Source organism: Heterocephalus glaber, unplaced genomic scaffold (assembly GCF_053883595.1).
Source record: "Heterocephalus glaber isolate CG9 unplaced genomic scaffold, H.glaber_assembly_v1.0 deba00000594, whole genome shotgun sequence".
Lineage (NCBI taxonomy): Eukaryota > Metazoa > Chordata > Mammalia > Rodentia > Bathyergidae > Heterocephalus > Heterocephalus glaber.
In genome coordinates, this window is record NW_028258151.1 from 12,625,103 (window position 1) to 12,641,776 (window position 16,674).

The 16,674-nt window shown below is 36.2% G+C and overlaps 2 pseudogenes; both read left to right on the forward strand.

The window, feature by feature from the left end:
- Positions 1-336: 336 nt before the first annotated feature.
- Positions 337-804, forward strand: LOC101715555 (eukaryotic translation initiation factor 5A-2 pseudogene; annotated as a pseudogene).
- Positions 805-2,098: 1,294 nt separating this feature from the next.
- On the forward strand, positions 2,099-2,186 carry LOC147829500 (U2 spliceosomal RNA; annotated as a pseudogene).
- The last annotated feature ends 14,488 nt before the right edge of the window (positions 2,187-16,674 follow it).

Genomic DNA, 16,674 nt, shown 5'->3' on the forward strand with positions numbered 1-16,674 from the left:
TTCTTCTACTGTTTGTAGGCTGATAGCTTTGAGATTTATTGGAACAGATGTCAAACATTGAAAGGTGGGTATGAAATTATGTATACAATTATTAAGTACAATTCTCACCACACACACACACACACGCAAGACCCTGATTTAGTTTTTTCTAGTTTCTGCTTTAAAGTTGTATTTCATGGTTAGTTGCGCAAAACTCCCATATCAGGTTTATTCAATCAGGACCAAAAGGGTTAAGAGTTAAAAGCTGGGGAACTGCTGTGGCTGCCGCTGGGTACACAGGTGAAAGGCACTCTGCTGAAAGTTCCCATGGGAAAACTGCCATCTCTGCAGCCCACCATGGTAGGCGAAATTAATTTCACTACTGGAGATGCTGAGGCTTCCAGCATTTACCCTGTGCAGTGCTCAGACCTGCACAAAAATGGCTTTGTGGTGTTTGAAGGACAACCATGCAAAACAGTGAAGATGTCAACTTCCAAAACTGGAAAGCAAGATCATGCCAAAGTATACCTTGTTGGAATTGCTATTTTCACAAGGAAAAAATATGAAGATAGTGGCCCTTCTACTTACAACACGGATATTCCAAATATTAAAAGAAATGATTATCAATGGATATACATCCAGGATGCTTACCTTTCCCTGCTGACAGAAACGAGTGAAGTCCGTGAGGATCTTAAACTGCGAGAAGGTGAACTAGGGAAAGAAATAGAAGCAAAATACAATGTAGGTGAAGAGGTACAGGTGTCTGTCATGTGTGCCATGAGTGAAGTGTATGCTGTAGGCATAAAGCTTTGCAAAAATAAATGAGAATATGAGACATGAGCAAACTGGTTAAGGTCAGGATCAACTGCAGATCTAAAGTTTGGTTCTAATTGTCACCAAAGCTGCTACGGCCTCCATATTCAATCTCTCTCTCTCTCTCTCCCCCACTTTGTGCTAGTTTATTTTTGCGGGCAGTTGGTAACTTTCTTAAAAAATCAAGCTGTATAATTCTTTTTTACTCTTTTTTTTCAATCTTATAAATGTCTTTCCTATAACATTCCTGTGATTTTCAATATGTAAGTTTAAGAAACAGACAAGATAGCCTCAGCAGATGTGATTTGTCTGAGTAAATCATTCCTGAATTTTAATTAAATGATTAATAAACCAGGGTTTTAAATCAATGTAGCATCTAGTGGTATTGAAGTACTACATTTAAGTTGGATTGCTCTGCACTAATTTTAGATTTAATATCATAGAATATATAGCTTATGGATTGGAATAATCAGTTTCAGCCTGTGTGTGAAAAACACAAATCTTAAAACAAAAATCATGTTATCAGAGACTCATTTACTTTGGTGGCCATGTGCTACCACATATACATGGTGATTTTAGTATCTTCTTGTAGTTGACAGAGGGGCATTGAACTGTTGGTTGAACATGAGCAAGTCAGATTGTAAAGAAGACATTAAAAAAGGATATTAATGGCAAAGGAAGTTACTAAAACTATGTTTTGTTTTGGGGTTTTTTTGGTACCGGGGATCAAACTTGGGACCTTGCGCTTGCAAGGCAGGTGGCAGAATCACTGAGCTAAATCCCTGGCCCTAAAACTATATTTTTTATTTGAGACCTTTATAATCAGCATAAAAAGTAGAAAATGACTTTTTAGTTATAGTTTGGCTTTTAACTTTTGTCTCCCAGCATCATCTCCCAACTCAGAAAGGATTACCTGCTTAACAGGATACTATGCAGTACTTTTTCTTCAATCGTGTTGAATGCATGTTGGTATTTATCAATAATTGCTCCTTCCCAACCATTTTAAGAAGAGTTTTTTTACATTAAATATTTGTTAGACTAAAACCAGGAATTCTCAAGTTGATCTGGAATTCTTTAATTTGTTAAATTTTTGCACATTTTTATTTAAGGTGAAATGAAAGTGAAATATGGAAGAAATATTACTTTATTTGAAAATTAAGCATATGCAATTTTTCAGATTATCTTGTGACTTAATTCAGTTACGGATGTGAAATATAACTAGGAAAGAATTCTATAAACTGAATTATTTTATAAGTATTTTAAGTGACACAATTGCCTTTCCATTTAGTCTTTTAGATTCTATGTTATCGCTTCTCGGCCTTTTGGCTAAGATCAAGTGTAGATTCTATGTATATTATTTTCAGAAATGTAGACATAGTTACAGTGGACCCTCAAGTTACAACCAGCCTGACATACAAACAACTTGGGTTAATTAGGTTAATGGAAGATTCATCTGCCTCTTGTTATCCCTAGTGTGTACCCAAGTAAATATCCAGATCTCAGCTGTATTGACTCACAGCCAACTTGAGTTACAACCAGCCGGGAACCGATTGAGTTCATAAATCAAGGGTCCACTGTACAAGATTTGCAAGAACCTTTGACTCAATACCAATCCTTACATTGAAGTGAAACATGGAACAAAATCACTATCTCAGTATGCCTTGATTCTCTAAAACAGGTTATGAGATCTCTCCCACCATGCTTTGGCCAGAAAGACATTTGTTCTTATTATCCAGAGGAAATTGTAACTGATAGTTATCTAATCAGTGACTAGAAATAGCTCTAGGGCCATAAGATTCCAAAGTTTTAATTGCTTAGTTTGCATACATTTAAAAATCTTTATTTTTAATTTTTCAAAAAATTTTTTTGGTTTTTTGAGACAGAGTCTTATGTAGTTAAGGCTGGCCTCAAACTCACAGTGACCACACCTGCCTTAAAATCTTATCTTGGCCTCAGCAAACTATTCTATGTAAGTATCTACTACATACTGCTTTAGTTTTTTAGTACTCTAGTTTCTGATGTTTATTTTACTTGCTACTTACTGGTTAATAGTTACTCAGAGGAAGTCCATAAAGTTATTGATCTAAGCTACTTGCTGGTCATTCATCTGGCCTCAGTTATAACCATATTAGTTTTCTGATTTAGTATTAATTCTGGATTAGCATGCCCTTTGTCTTCCTAACATCACGCTTTGCAGAAATATATCTTCAATTGTGATAGGAGGGTATACAAATTATGCATCTCCATCTCCACAGAATGAATGGAAAAAGGTATTTGTGCATAAATATTTCATTTTAAACACTATATGCAGTGTAAATATTCTAATATATATGTATAGATTTTAAAGATACGGGATTGTTTATTTTTACATAAACCAATAGATGTTTCTCTAGAACAAAATATTTCATTTAGTAAAGCTTTATAAACTGTTTTACAAAGAGCCAGGGAACTTTTTTTTTTTAACATAGAAGTGACATTGTTCTTTTTTGACATCAGAGAAATGTTAGAAGTTTAATCCTAGTACTGTCACACTTTTTTGTAGCAAATGTTAAATATCACAAGTTATCATATAAAAATGTAGACTGTCATGGTGATAGATTATACAGCAATACACTATTTTTGTCTGTATACATTTCACCAATATTTAGACAGATGAGGAGGTTGAATATTTGTTTCTTTCTAGAACATGTTTTATTTCTGTTGTGAAGACTGTTATGCTTTATTTCCTACAAAGTTGTATATACTCTGACATAAATCAAATCATTGCTGCTTTGACTTAGTATTTGCATCATAAACCTAATTATGATGTTTCTTTCATGCTCCCCTCCAAGATCTGTCAGTCACTTGACCAAACTGTTGTTAACCAAGCTCTTGACTCTGTTTCCCTTAATAGTACAAATTTCTGTGCTTTATACTTTATATACATTACCAAAATATCTGCAGCCAGACCATGATATCTTTAACAGGAGATGCTGAAATAAATTGTTTAGGTTGTAAAGTTTGGAAACACAATTTTTCACTACAGCACAATGTGAGTGTGTGTATGTGCACACATAGCTTTGTATGTTTATTCTTTTTCCAAAGTCCTGCCAACTAGTAAAAGTACTGTAGTCTTGGCGGGGGGAAAAAACTTGAAACCTCAGTAGACTAAGAAAAAGGCAGATTGGGGATTTAGCTCAGTGGTTCCAGCGCCTGTCTTGCAAGTGCAGGGTCCTGAGTTCAATCCCTGGTACCAAAAAAGAAAAAAAAAAAGAAAGAAAAAGGAGCAAAATTACCTCATTTTAAAACCTTAAAAACTCTTCATAATTTTTGGGGCTGGGGATTTAGCTCAGTGGTTCCGCCACCTGCTCTGCAAGCGCCAAGGTCCCGAATTCAATCCCCAGTACCAAAATAAAAAAACCTCTTCATGATTTTTAAATATACCTGAAATTATATACTAGTTTTTCCAGTGATTTTCTATCAGACTATTATGAGGAGATATGGTGGATAAAACCACTGCTGGGGAACAAAAGAAACATCAAGAGAATGAGTCAGTCTTCCAGCTGAATTTTCCCTCTTCAAGTCTCTTTGAGGAGGGTTTATTTTAAAGTTTTGATTTATTTTTTGAGTAGGTAAATCCAGAAGGTACAAAAGCATACACAGTACAAAGTTTCCCCAGCCATCAAATTTCCCTCCCTCAAGGCAACCACAGTTAGCAGTTTCTTGGGAACCTGACCACATGGGAACTCTGCATGTTGGAAGATGCTAAAAAATGTGGCTGAAGAACAAGAGTGGAGTGTAGATTGCTCTAAATTGTTCTTGAGGGCACACATTAAAATTAATCTTCTTCATCACCCAATTGCTTTCTGTTAAGATCTTTTGCTAGCATTTAATTTCTCTATATCATAGATAAAATATCTGTCAGGTGAAGATCAAGAGCCCTACCACCCGCTCACCCCAGAGGATTAAGAAGATAGGATTTATAAAACATTCTGAGAGTCTCAGAGGAAGGTTCTGAATAAATATTAATGGTTGTTGAAGCTGTAGCCCTCTGCTCTATAATTTGCATTTTATAACTCTACCCTCTCCCCCAAGCCTACCACATACTTTCCCCTCACCTCCCAGCACCATCTGAGGGTGAGAGGTTAATAAGATAGGGTGATTGATGTAGGGCAAGACTAAATAGAATGCTTTGAGGATTTTTGTTTTGTTTGTCTAAAGCTTTGGAGTTTTTTCAAAGAGGCATCTGATTGCATACCTTCATAGCTGTGTAACTTCATTTCATAATGCAAATGTTTTAAGCATATTCTCTTTTCCCTTTTTTTCTTTAAAAAATAAGATTATATTTTATAGGCTTTCTTCTTTTTACTTACAATAGATTATGGACACTACAGTTTTGAATAGCTGCATTAAGGTAGTATAATTATTTGAAAATAAGAAGTGCTACTGTGTTTAAAGATACCTACAAGACATCTTGTTTCTCATGAATTCAGTAAATCAATATAAGCATTTGAGGGGTTTGCTATGAGCTAAAAACAAAAGGGATACGACAGAGACACCAAAGATGCTGCCCACTATAAACTCTCCTGTAATAAATGTGAAATCAAAGAATCCAGAGAGTTTGTTCTCTGGGACCTGAGAAATGTAAGTGGTTTCTTTATTTGCAGTAGTATTGAAAGATTTCTTAACTTTGTCCTAGGCCACTTGGAATATTCCCATGGACTTACAGACAAACGGGTAAATTTCTCTGAGAGTTAAAAGCTCCAAAGCTCCTACAAAAAGATTCTGAGAAAAAAAAATATAAAACCATCTGTGGCAAGAGATATAAATATCATGAGCAATTAAAATGGATAAAAATTATTAAATTTCCTTTTTAAATATAAGACCTTCAATTATAGCACTGTTGGGCAGAATGCTGAATGGTGGTTCAGGCTATCGGATTGGCCAGTCTACAAAGCAATAATTGCCATGGACATTCCAAATTAAAGGGCATTGTTCATAAAGATGCACTGAGAATTTATGTTTCCTTCTCCTTGATCTAGTACAAGAGTTAACATCCTAGACCCAAGACATTTCTAGCAATTAATGATTGGTTGCCATTAATAGTTCTGAAAAAGCTTTGGCCATTGATCCTTTTCGACTGGTCATTAAACTCTAGAATCTGGTCATTAACCTCTAGAGACTGCTAAATAGGATGCAAAAAAACATTTTACCAGTATTGCTTAAATTCCTTCTTGTCGCTTCAAATACATATTTCAAATGTAAGAAAATGTCATTCTTACAGTGTACATGTATGTACAAGGTATTTTAAAGTTTCTTTAAATTTTTATTTCCAAAATATTCTTCATATAAAAGTTTGATGTAAATATGCTATGTACATGGGGAAAACTATATTACTAAGATCTGACATGCTAAGATGTTTTCATTGGCCCAAAGACAAGGGGGTATAAAATTTGCTTCTAAAAAATGAAAGTCTTGTTTTTTAATAGCTCATTAATGCTAAGAATTTATTAAAAAGTTATGAGAATAATTAGATTGCAGGTGTCTTATACTTTTAAAAGAACTGACCATAAAGTATAGTTGAGACATCATAGTCTAATTTATTATTGTAACTACAAATCATATTTTCATGGTAATTTGTTCTGATTTAGGAATTTTCAAAAGGAATGGTATGAAGTCTCAGTGGATTGTTGTCTTACTGACTCTTTTCAACATTTAATAGTCTTCACTCTGATTTTACATCCTGAGTCCATAAAGCTTATTCAATGACATTTCAAAATTTCTTTCAATGGAGGAAGCTTTGGTTAAGTGAAAAGGCCTGTTGGGGTTTTCCCTTGTAGTTTCCTAATTAGGGCTTCCTTATTACATCACAAACATTAATCACCACATTATCCAGTAACAGATCAGACTTACCTTATCTTTCAGATCCTCATTAATCTACTAGTAAAGTTATGAGCTCCATTAATATGGTAACATTTAGAACGTCTCCCTGAAGCAAAGCACACCCACTCCCTGGTCTAAATAACCCCCCAAACTATGCATCTTGTCCAGGCCAAAGATGTTTCTGAAGTGTTAACTTTGACAGAGAAGCCTTCCCTGCATCCCCCACATAGGATTCCTGCAGAATATTTGCTTATTTACTGCTTTGTGTACTATTTTAGCAGGAGAAAAATTCACTAAGCAAGATCAAGTTTACATCTTGCAGAATGAAGCCATCTGTTCCTGCCCAGAGCTTGGCTGTTTTCCATTTGGAATGTGGGGCCACCCCTGGTTAAAAAAGAATGTGAGATCTTCCCAGAGTGTGATCACCCCATTAAGCAGATAAAGTGCGGCAAGTTCCTTGCAATCCCGAGCCACTAGCCTTTCCTGAAGGCCTGCCCTGAACCCAGATGCTCCTAGAATGAGTGACAACGAAGAGGCAATGCATCAAGCTCACCTGCCACGTTTGTTCCCCAGGACTTGGCTAGTGAGGTGCAGAGCCTGGTGTGGGTCTGAAGAACCAATGGCACAGAAAGGAAGATGAGGTCCAGTGCATCCCCATGGCCTTTGGATCTCTTGTAAATGCCCATCACTCCATGGGATTAGGGAGTGTGGAGTTTCCTTTCAGAATATTACAAAAGGAAGTCTGAGTGTCCCAGCTTATCTCGGAGTGGAATTTATTGCATTCACACCTGGATTTGGCAGTTCCTTTTTGCACTCTGTCCTTCATGAACTAATATAGAGATTTAAACATGTCATTTCCTAGTAAAGGATATAAAATGGGTAACAGTTATGCTATATATTATATACATATGGTATTTATCGCAATACTCATTTAAGAGTATCAAAATCAAGATACTCTCAAAGAATTTTAGAATGTGAGAAAATACTTTTCTAAAGAAACAAATATCGAAGTCAATGAATATTTTACCAAAAAAGTCAATTGGATAAGACAAAATTCAAAGAGAGACAAAAATCCAGGTACAGTCGCATATACCTCTGTTTGGAGTTCATGTGCAGCTATTTGGGAGGCTGAAACAGTAGGATCATTTGAATCCAGGGCCTTGAGCCAGCCTGGGCAATGCTGTGAGACCCTGTCTCAAAATAAAACAAAGCAAAACAAAACAAAAGCAAGCAAGAAAAGAAAGGAAAATGAAAGACTAGGTAAAAGAGAGGAAGGAAGAAGATCTGTTAAATCAATTTAGGGGATTTTAAAAAGAGATTTAATTCCAAAGATTAGAAATTATTAATTTGTGATCAGAGAAATGTAGATAAATTTTTCAGCAACTTTCTCAACTTTCCATAATATTCCTGTACAGCACATGATGAGCTAAGGGCTGGATAATGGTATAATTCTGTGGATTTATAGTTGAATAAACCAAAGGGGTCAAAGAAACAATGCATCACCGTTCCACAGAAGGGAAGAGCTTTACAGAAGAGCCCTAGGATTCTGTACTTGACTTTGCAACAGAAAGATATGCTTCTCAAATTTGTATGGTGTGCAAGCCTCAGAATTTAAAGGCTACTAAACATTTTACAGATGGACAGAAATCAAAACAATAGATTTGAGCCACATAAATAAAAACAAAAGCCTGCATTGAAGTTCAAAAATTTTGCTGTCAAATATACAATCTAGTATTAGAAATTTATATGGGAAAACAGATAACCCCACATACAAATGCACCTTGGGTGTTTTGATAGATTTCAAGGAGAAAATGAGTCAAGAGTGTGAGCCAGAGAGTGAATTAGCTAATGAGATCTTAATTTATATGGCATCTAGATCAAGGGAAATAATCCTCCCACTGGACGCTTCCCTGGTCAGTCCACATCTGGAGTTGCAATTCTGTGTGCCACCCTGGGGAGGCCAGGCTGGGCCGGAGGGTAATGGAGAACAGGCAGAGGTCAGCAACCAGGGAGGTCGAGGGGATGAGTGGAGGGGTTTGCAGAGGGAAGCAGGCTAATGAGAATCTACATCTTTAAAAGATCAGAGTTGGGCCGGGGATCTGTCTCAGTGGTACTGCCGCCTGCCTTGCAAGCATAAGGTCCCAAGTTCAATCCCCGGTACAAAAAAAAAAGATTAGAGTTCCTCAGGTTCAACCTTCCAAGCTGAAGGTGAAATGTTAAAGGAGCTGAGGGAACATTTAAAATAAAAGAAATTCAGGGGCCAGGGATGTAGCTCAGTGGTTCCGCCTCCTGCCTCAAAAGCACAAGGTCCCAAGTTCGATCCCTGGTGCCAAAAAAAAAATTTAAAAATAAAAGAAATTCATCATCATGCATTCCAACACAAGTGAAACAGTAACCTACTGTAGCAATTAAGGCTTTGACCAACAAGGGGTATGAGAAAGAGGAGCCTGGGAACTGGGACGGATTTTAAAAGAGCCTTAAGAGACCCATCAACCAGATGCATTATGTGGACCTTGTAAGAGCTTGATTTCAGTAAGTGCCTGGTAAAATAAACATATTTCAAGATAATCAGGAAAATTCTTTTGTAATAATAACTTCATTGAGATATAATTCACGTCATAACATTCACTCTATGAAAGTATACAATACAGTGTTTTTTACTATGTATTCACAATGGTGTTTCCTATTCATCACTATTTAAATCCAGGACATTTTATCTCCCCTAAAAGATATCTCATAGGCGTTAAAAGTCAATACCCATTCCCCTTACTCCAGCCGCTAATAAGCATGTATCTATAGATTTGCCTTTTCTAAAATTTCATATAAGTACAATGATACAATATGTGACCTTTTATGAGTGACTGCATTCACTTAACATAATGTTTAATGGCTCATCCATGGTGTAGCATGTACTGGGGCTTCTTTCCTTTGTATTACTAATATTCCATTATATGGATATTTCCCATTTGTGTATCCATTCATAAGTAGACAGATATTTGTGGTATTTCTACAATTTGTCCAAAACAGAAATGAGTCTCAAAGGATTGAGATAAAATAAGCCAGGTGTGGCGGCACATGCTTGTAATCCCAGTGTTCTGGGAGGTGAGATAGGAAGATTGCAAGTTGAAGGCCAACCTGGGAAATTTAGGGACATAGCAAGACCCTGTCTCAAAATAAAAATAATAAAAGAAGGCATGGGGATGTAGCTCAGTGCAAAGGGCCTGGATTCAATCTCCAGTATCATAAAAAAGGGGGCTTGAGAAAGAGTGGCTCAGTAGGTAGATGATTAATGGTATAGAGGATCAAATCTCAATTCTCCCAGCCACCATTTAAAACTGTTCAAAAACTGTTAAAAAGTAGAAACTTTTAGATAATATTGCAGAAATAAGCACATTTGAAGTAAAATCTGATTTTATTTGATAATCAGTGTCCTCATATAAACTCAGCTCCATCATCCCTGGGTCATTATATATAACTACACACTAAAAATTACATAATACTTTAAAGACATCTATTAATCATAATTAAATCAATGGCTCACCTTCATATAACAAGTAGTCTTTTATAATTACTATAAATAACTGCTGTACCTTCACTTTGTTCTGTGGCTGATTTATACTTTCACTAAACTGAAATTCACATGGATCAAAATCTTACAATTATTCATCTTTACACTTTTCAGAGCTATATCAAGTTTTCTAGAAAGAATGTGAAGTCTAAGTTTTAATTAACTTTGAAAGAATATGGAAAAATCCAAGAAATGACCTTTGAAAGTAAAGTGGAAATGAAAAGTAAAAATCTTTTATTTTTAGATATTTGTTAGACATAACACAAATCACTTCCAATTAAATAAGGTGATTAATATATTTTAATTTTTGTTCCTTTCCGAAACCCCACTAAAATATAGTAAAACAAGCTAAACATGCATAAACTCAAAAGGAAAAAAATGGAAGAAAGAACAGAGGAGAGATCTCAACAAAACTTTGGAAGTTTTATCCCATCAGGTGTCAAGGGATGGTATGAAAAAAGCTAAAACATCAATTGCTGAAAAACCAGAAGAAAGGACTAAATTTACACCAATAAACTCTATCTACAATGGTCCAGAAGTTGGAAATACTGGATAATTCATAAGCATGGGGCAAGGTAAAGGTAAAAGCAAGAAAAAAAGTGGATGTTTGACATACATGCTCAAACCCCCAAGGGCACCCTTTGATCCTCCTCTGACAGAAGATAGGAAGGGTTGAACTCTATGGGCACTAATCTTGGGGATACATGGGCCATAGGACAAAATCAAGTTCTGTACTGAGTGAAAACCTCAACTGAAAATCTACATACTGAATCAGGCTGAAACTCACCACCCCCTCTCCTTACCCTCTCATATTCTGCTTGGGTCTCATAACAGTGGCTGCTGGAATAGGCATATACTCCCAGGCAGGAGTTAAGAGGAACTAACCATTCCCTTCCCCTCTGTTCTGTAGCTGTCAATATATGGAGCTCTCCTACAAAAATGTCAATGACACCTATCACCATCCAGTGAAACCCATCCATTGACTAGTTTCATCCAGATATGCAGAATTTCCAATAAGCCTTTAATACCTCTATTTTAAATATAAATAGACAAAGTCATCAGGAATTTGAAGAAAACTTTCAGTATGGAAAATAAATTGAAAAGAGAAAAAAAAAAGAAAGAAGAAACAGACAATTCAAGAAAGAGGAAAATTTCAAAAATAAAAGAGATTACAAATAGGAACATATAGCAAACAAAAAGATCTTTAAACTGGGCGTGGTGGTGCATGCCTATAATGCCAGCACTAGGGAGGCTGAGGCCAGCCTGCGCTGCATAGTAAATTCAAGACCAGCCTGAACTACATAGTGAGACCCTGTCTAAACAAAACAAAACAAACCTTTAAGAAATAAAATATAATTACAGAAATAAAAAACTCAATACAAGGTTCAGAAAATAAAGATGAAAAAATATTGCAGTTAATTAATAAAAAGAAAATGTCAACAAGACAAAAAATTGGAAGACAAATTGGTAAGCATATCTTCCTTCCTTTATTCACTGGATGCCTGCTGTACCAGACACTGACTGGGTATTTCAGATGTATCAGTTGGTAAATTATCAGAAGATTCCTGTCCTAAGTACTTCATATATTAATTGCAGAAGTTAAAAAAATAAACGTAATAAAGTAAATTACATAGTAGCTTAGGAGATGAGAGAGATTGAAAACAGAGTAAAGGAATTGGAAGTGCTAGGTGAGTTTTACATTTTTGTTTGTTTGTTGTTTGCTTGTTTCCCATTCATAATAGTTATCAGATGTACTGTTATCACTGGGTATCACTTTCTAAAAATGGCTCACCAAATAAACATTACTGGGTTTTTGGTTGTTCACCTCTCCTTCTGGAGTTAGATTCCAGGTTCTTCTTGTCTAGAACAAAGAATTAAATGAAACAAGCAAAAAGCAGTGGCAAAGTTTATTTGAAAAAAGTAAAAGTGAAGAGTGAGGGAGAAAGTGGCTCTGCACAGTGAGCTAGGGCCGAGAAAAAGAGGAAAAACAAGGTAAAAGTACAACCTGGAGGAAGCAGAGCAGGCTATTGTGAGGAAAGCCATGATAGCAAGCTCTTCTCCGCTGCTGCGTCCTTTTATACTGTCCAAACTTCAAGGAAACTCTTGAGAACATCTACATACGGGTCCTGAGAGGCAGTGCTGGAATTCCATATCTCAGGCGGAAGTCAGGTCTAGGTCATCATATTGAAAACTTGCTTGAGTTCTGGTGGTAAATTCAGGGCTTTGGGAACTGTTCTGCGCATGTGTTCTGGGACCTTGTAATTAACAGGTCATACCTACTTCCCCATCCATCTTTGCCACTCCCTAATCTCCTATATCAATACCTCATTAAGGACCATTTAGGCAGAGGCTGACTGTAAGGAGGTGAGAGGAACAGGAACATTCCAGGCATCAGCATCAGCTAAGGCAAAGGCTGTGAGGAAGGAATTTCTGTGGTGCTTTTGAGACTGGAGCCCAGTGAGCTAAAATGAGATTCACAGGGGATTACACAGGAGCATTAAGAATTCAGAAATAGTGGGCGCTGGTGGGCCCAGCAGTAGACTTTGACTGACTTTTTTTTTTGTCAAATGGGGAGACACTGGAGTATGTTCAACTGCAAACTTTGGCTTTTCATAAGACAATGTGGCTGTAGCTTGGAAGCAGAGAGACCTGAGAACAAGGCTTTGCAATAATCCAGGTGAGATCAGTGGCAGCTGGGACAGAGTGGTAAAAGCTGAGTAGTGAGAAGAGGTTTTGAATACACTTTGAAACCAAGATCAACTGATTCACTGAAGCATTGGATAAGAGCCTGAGCTCATCCTCCAGGATGACTCCTAAGCTCCTGGAACGCAGTTGCTTCAATGAAGAAAGGAAAGACCATGAGTAGAGGATATGTTGGTGAGCAGGTGAGTGGAGTGGTTGAGTAGATGAGAAATTCAATTTTAGAAATATCCAGATTGAGATGTCTGCTACACATTCGAGATAGGGATCTAACGTCTGAGTAAAATAAGTTCCAGAGGGACAAAATTAAGAAAACAAGGAGAGACACAACAGAATAAACAAAATTTCCCAGATCAGAAGTTTGGAAGTTTTAGTATGAGTGAGGCTGGGAGTTAGAACCCCAGCACCAGAAAGAAAGAAAGAGAGAGAGAGAGAGAGAGAGAGAGAGAGAGAGAGAGAGTTTTAAGACAGGATTGAAAGTATCTATCAAAGCCCCACTCACTCATAGTATACTGTGTGGCTCAACCGTAAGTGATTTTTACACAGTTATAAAAATGTAAACTCTGGCTTTAATATTAAATTTAAAATGGATCTATAATTATATTGGGGTGAAATGCGTAGTTTTTTTGTTTTTTTGGTACCAGGGGTCGAACTCAGGTCCTTGCGCTTGCACAGCAGGTGGCAAAACCACTGAGCTAAATCCCTGGCTCCTGAAATGCATAGTTTTATGTAGAACAATAAGTGTGTGTGTTCGTGTGTAAGAGAAATACAGCAAGACAATGAGCTTGTATATGAATATGTTCAAGTCAGTAGATAATATCTTATAAGAAAAACTTGGGAAAGAATAATATAAACATAACATTTCTAGACATGGAAACAAATCCCAGAAGAAACAGCTAAAAGATTTGAAGACTGCAGGTTCCAGCCCAGCCTGGGCAGTTTAGTAACCAAGCAAGAATTTGTCTCAAAATAAAAAGGACTGGGGAATGTAGCTCAGTATGAAGGTCCTCAGTTCAATCCCCAGGATTTAAAATAAACCAAAGGATTTATTTTCAATCCTTTGAAAATAAATAAATAAATACATACATACATGAATAAATATTTTACATAAAACATAATATTGCTCCATTAACTTCTTGCATACTGCATTGCTGTTGTGTTTATTATTCTTTTGGAGGTTATCTGCTTATATTATTATCCCAAAACACCTTTAGAATTTTTTTTTTTTGTGACAAGTTCTCCTTAAATTGCTGAGTTACCCACACTAGGTTGGAACTTGTGATCCTGCTGCTTCAGCCTCCTAGAGTGCTGAGATTACACTCATGGACCATCACACCTTGCTCTCTTTTAGTTTTTTTTTAATGGCTTGAAAGTTTATTCTAATATTCATTCTTTCTCTTTCAACTTCAGTATCTAAAGAGCCTTTTAATCTGGGAAATGTATCTCCACTATTTTTTCTAATAATTCCTTTGCTATTTTACTCAGCTTATTTGCATTTTATTTTAGCCTCCACATCCATTAGCTTTTCTGTTACATTTTCTTTTTGTCTTTTCTACTTTCTACTGGAACAGTTCCTCAATCTTCCTTTAGCTGTAACCATTCTATAATTTATTCCTTACATTTTATTTTCTCTTCAACTATGTTATTTTCTATTCTATATTTCCACTTGATTCTTCTTTATGCTTTCTTGCTCTTACTTTATATTTGAATAAATTCTACTACCTATTGAATATATTTATCATGCTTATTTTAAACTCTTGATTCCTTTGTTCCAATAATTTCACTTCAAAAAATGTTTTCTAAATTGTTGCCTTAAGTTGACTTAAATAAGGAACCTAAAAATATAAGATCTTAATTCCTAGAATCTGAAAATGTTATCATACTTGAAAAAATGGTTTTGCAGATGATTAGGTTGATGATCTCAAGCTAAATAAATGGCATGCAGTGTCCTAGTAAGACATGGGCAGGGGGCATTTCACAAATGTAGACAAACCCACTGAAGGTGACATGAAGATGGCCCAGATCTTTGAAGATGTTGGCCTTTAAGACCAGAGTGTTACAGCCATAAGCTAAGGAATGCTAGCCTCCTGGAAGAGACAATAAAAAAGATTAACTCCTCAAGTCTCCAGAGGGAATATAGCCCTGAAGATACTTGATTTCGGCTTTGTGATACTGATTTTGGACTTCTGTTCTCCAAAATTGCCAAATAATAAATTTCTGTTCTTTTAGAACATCAAGTTTGTGGCAATTTGTTACAAACAAATGCATTACTTTGCCTTCGTTCATAGTGTGGTTGTGTGCTTCAGTTATCTGGTTATTTTGGCCTGTGCATTCACTTTCCCCAAGGGGACCATTAACATTCTTTGATATTGTGTACGGCAAAAAGTCCTTGTGATGTTTCTGACAACATTGTTTGTGATGTGAGAAAGTGGAAAGAATCTGAGTGTCCATCAGTGGCAGAGAGAATAGGAACAACTAGGTGAATACACTCCACAGAGTAGTATGTAGGATAGAGGTTTAGAATCTTGCATAGATTTTAAAGACATAATACCAAATGATAATTAAAAGCCAGACGATCTCTATGATTTACACTACTTGTGTTAATAAAAAGCACTTGTACACAACACAAATATATACATTTATAAGAATACATATAGGGCAACCCATTCAGGACCTCTCCTGTCTCCCAGGAGCTATTATTATTCCCCATTCCTATTCCCCAATAAATTTTCATACTCATCAAAAAATACATATTACCTAGAATTGCTTTTGCTATTCTGGGTCTCTTCTTGTTCCAAATGAATTTTTGGATTGTTTTCTCAAGGTCCATGAAGTATGCTGCTGGGATCTCAATTGGAATTGCATTAAATCTATATAGCAGTTTTGGAACTATGGCCATTTTCACTATATTAATCCTTCATACCCAGGAGCAGGGAATGTCTGTCCATTTTCTGATATCATCTTCAATCTCTCTTTTCAGAGTGTCATAGTTTTCAGAGAAGAGGTCTTTGATTTCTTTCGTTAGGTTGATTCCTAGGTATTTCAGTTTTTTGGATGCTATTGTGAAAGGAATTATTTGCCCTATTTCTCTCTCAGTGAGTGTGTCATTTGTGTAGAGGAAAGCTATTGATTTTTGTGTGTGAAATTAGAGACATTTATAGCTAAGTGGATGCACATTGAGGCGATACTCTTAAGTGAAATAAATAGGACACACATGTATAAATACTGAATAGTTTCTCTGGTGTGAGAAACTGAAAGAGTAAATAAGGACTAAATGTATAATAGGTAATGTGAAATAGGAAGAAAAGGGGCAAAGGGGAAGGAAGTGGGAGGGCTAGGGGAAAGGATAGAAGGGAATGGGATTAATATGAGAAAATGGAAAAATAGGAACAAAATCTTTGTAAATAGGGAGGAATGGAGGGGTTGAAGGGAGGGCTGGGCAAGGGTGAAAAATAAGAACCAAGAGAGACTATGTAAAGGTGCAAATTTCCAATGATGAATGTCATTATATTTTATACCTAAAATGTACCAATGATTAGAATGAATAATGGATAATGCAAAATAGGAAGAAAAGGTCCAAAGGGATAGGGGTAGTGGGAGGGGCAGGGGAAAGGAAAAATGATGAGAAATGGAAAAAATGGAAATAAAGTCTTTGTAAATAGGGAAGGGTAGAGGGCGTGAAGAGAGGGCTAGGAATGGGGAAAAAATGAAAACCAAGATGCATTATGTAAAGGTACAATTCCCAATGAGAA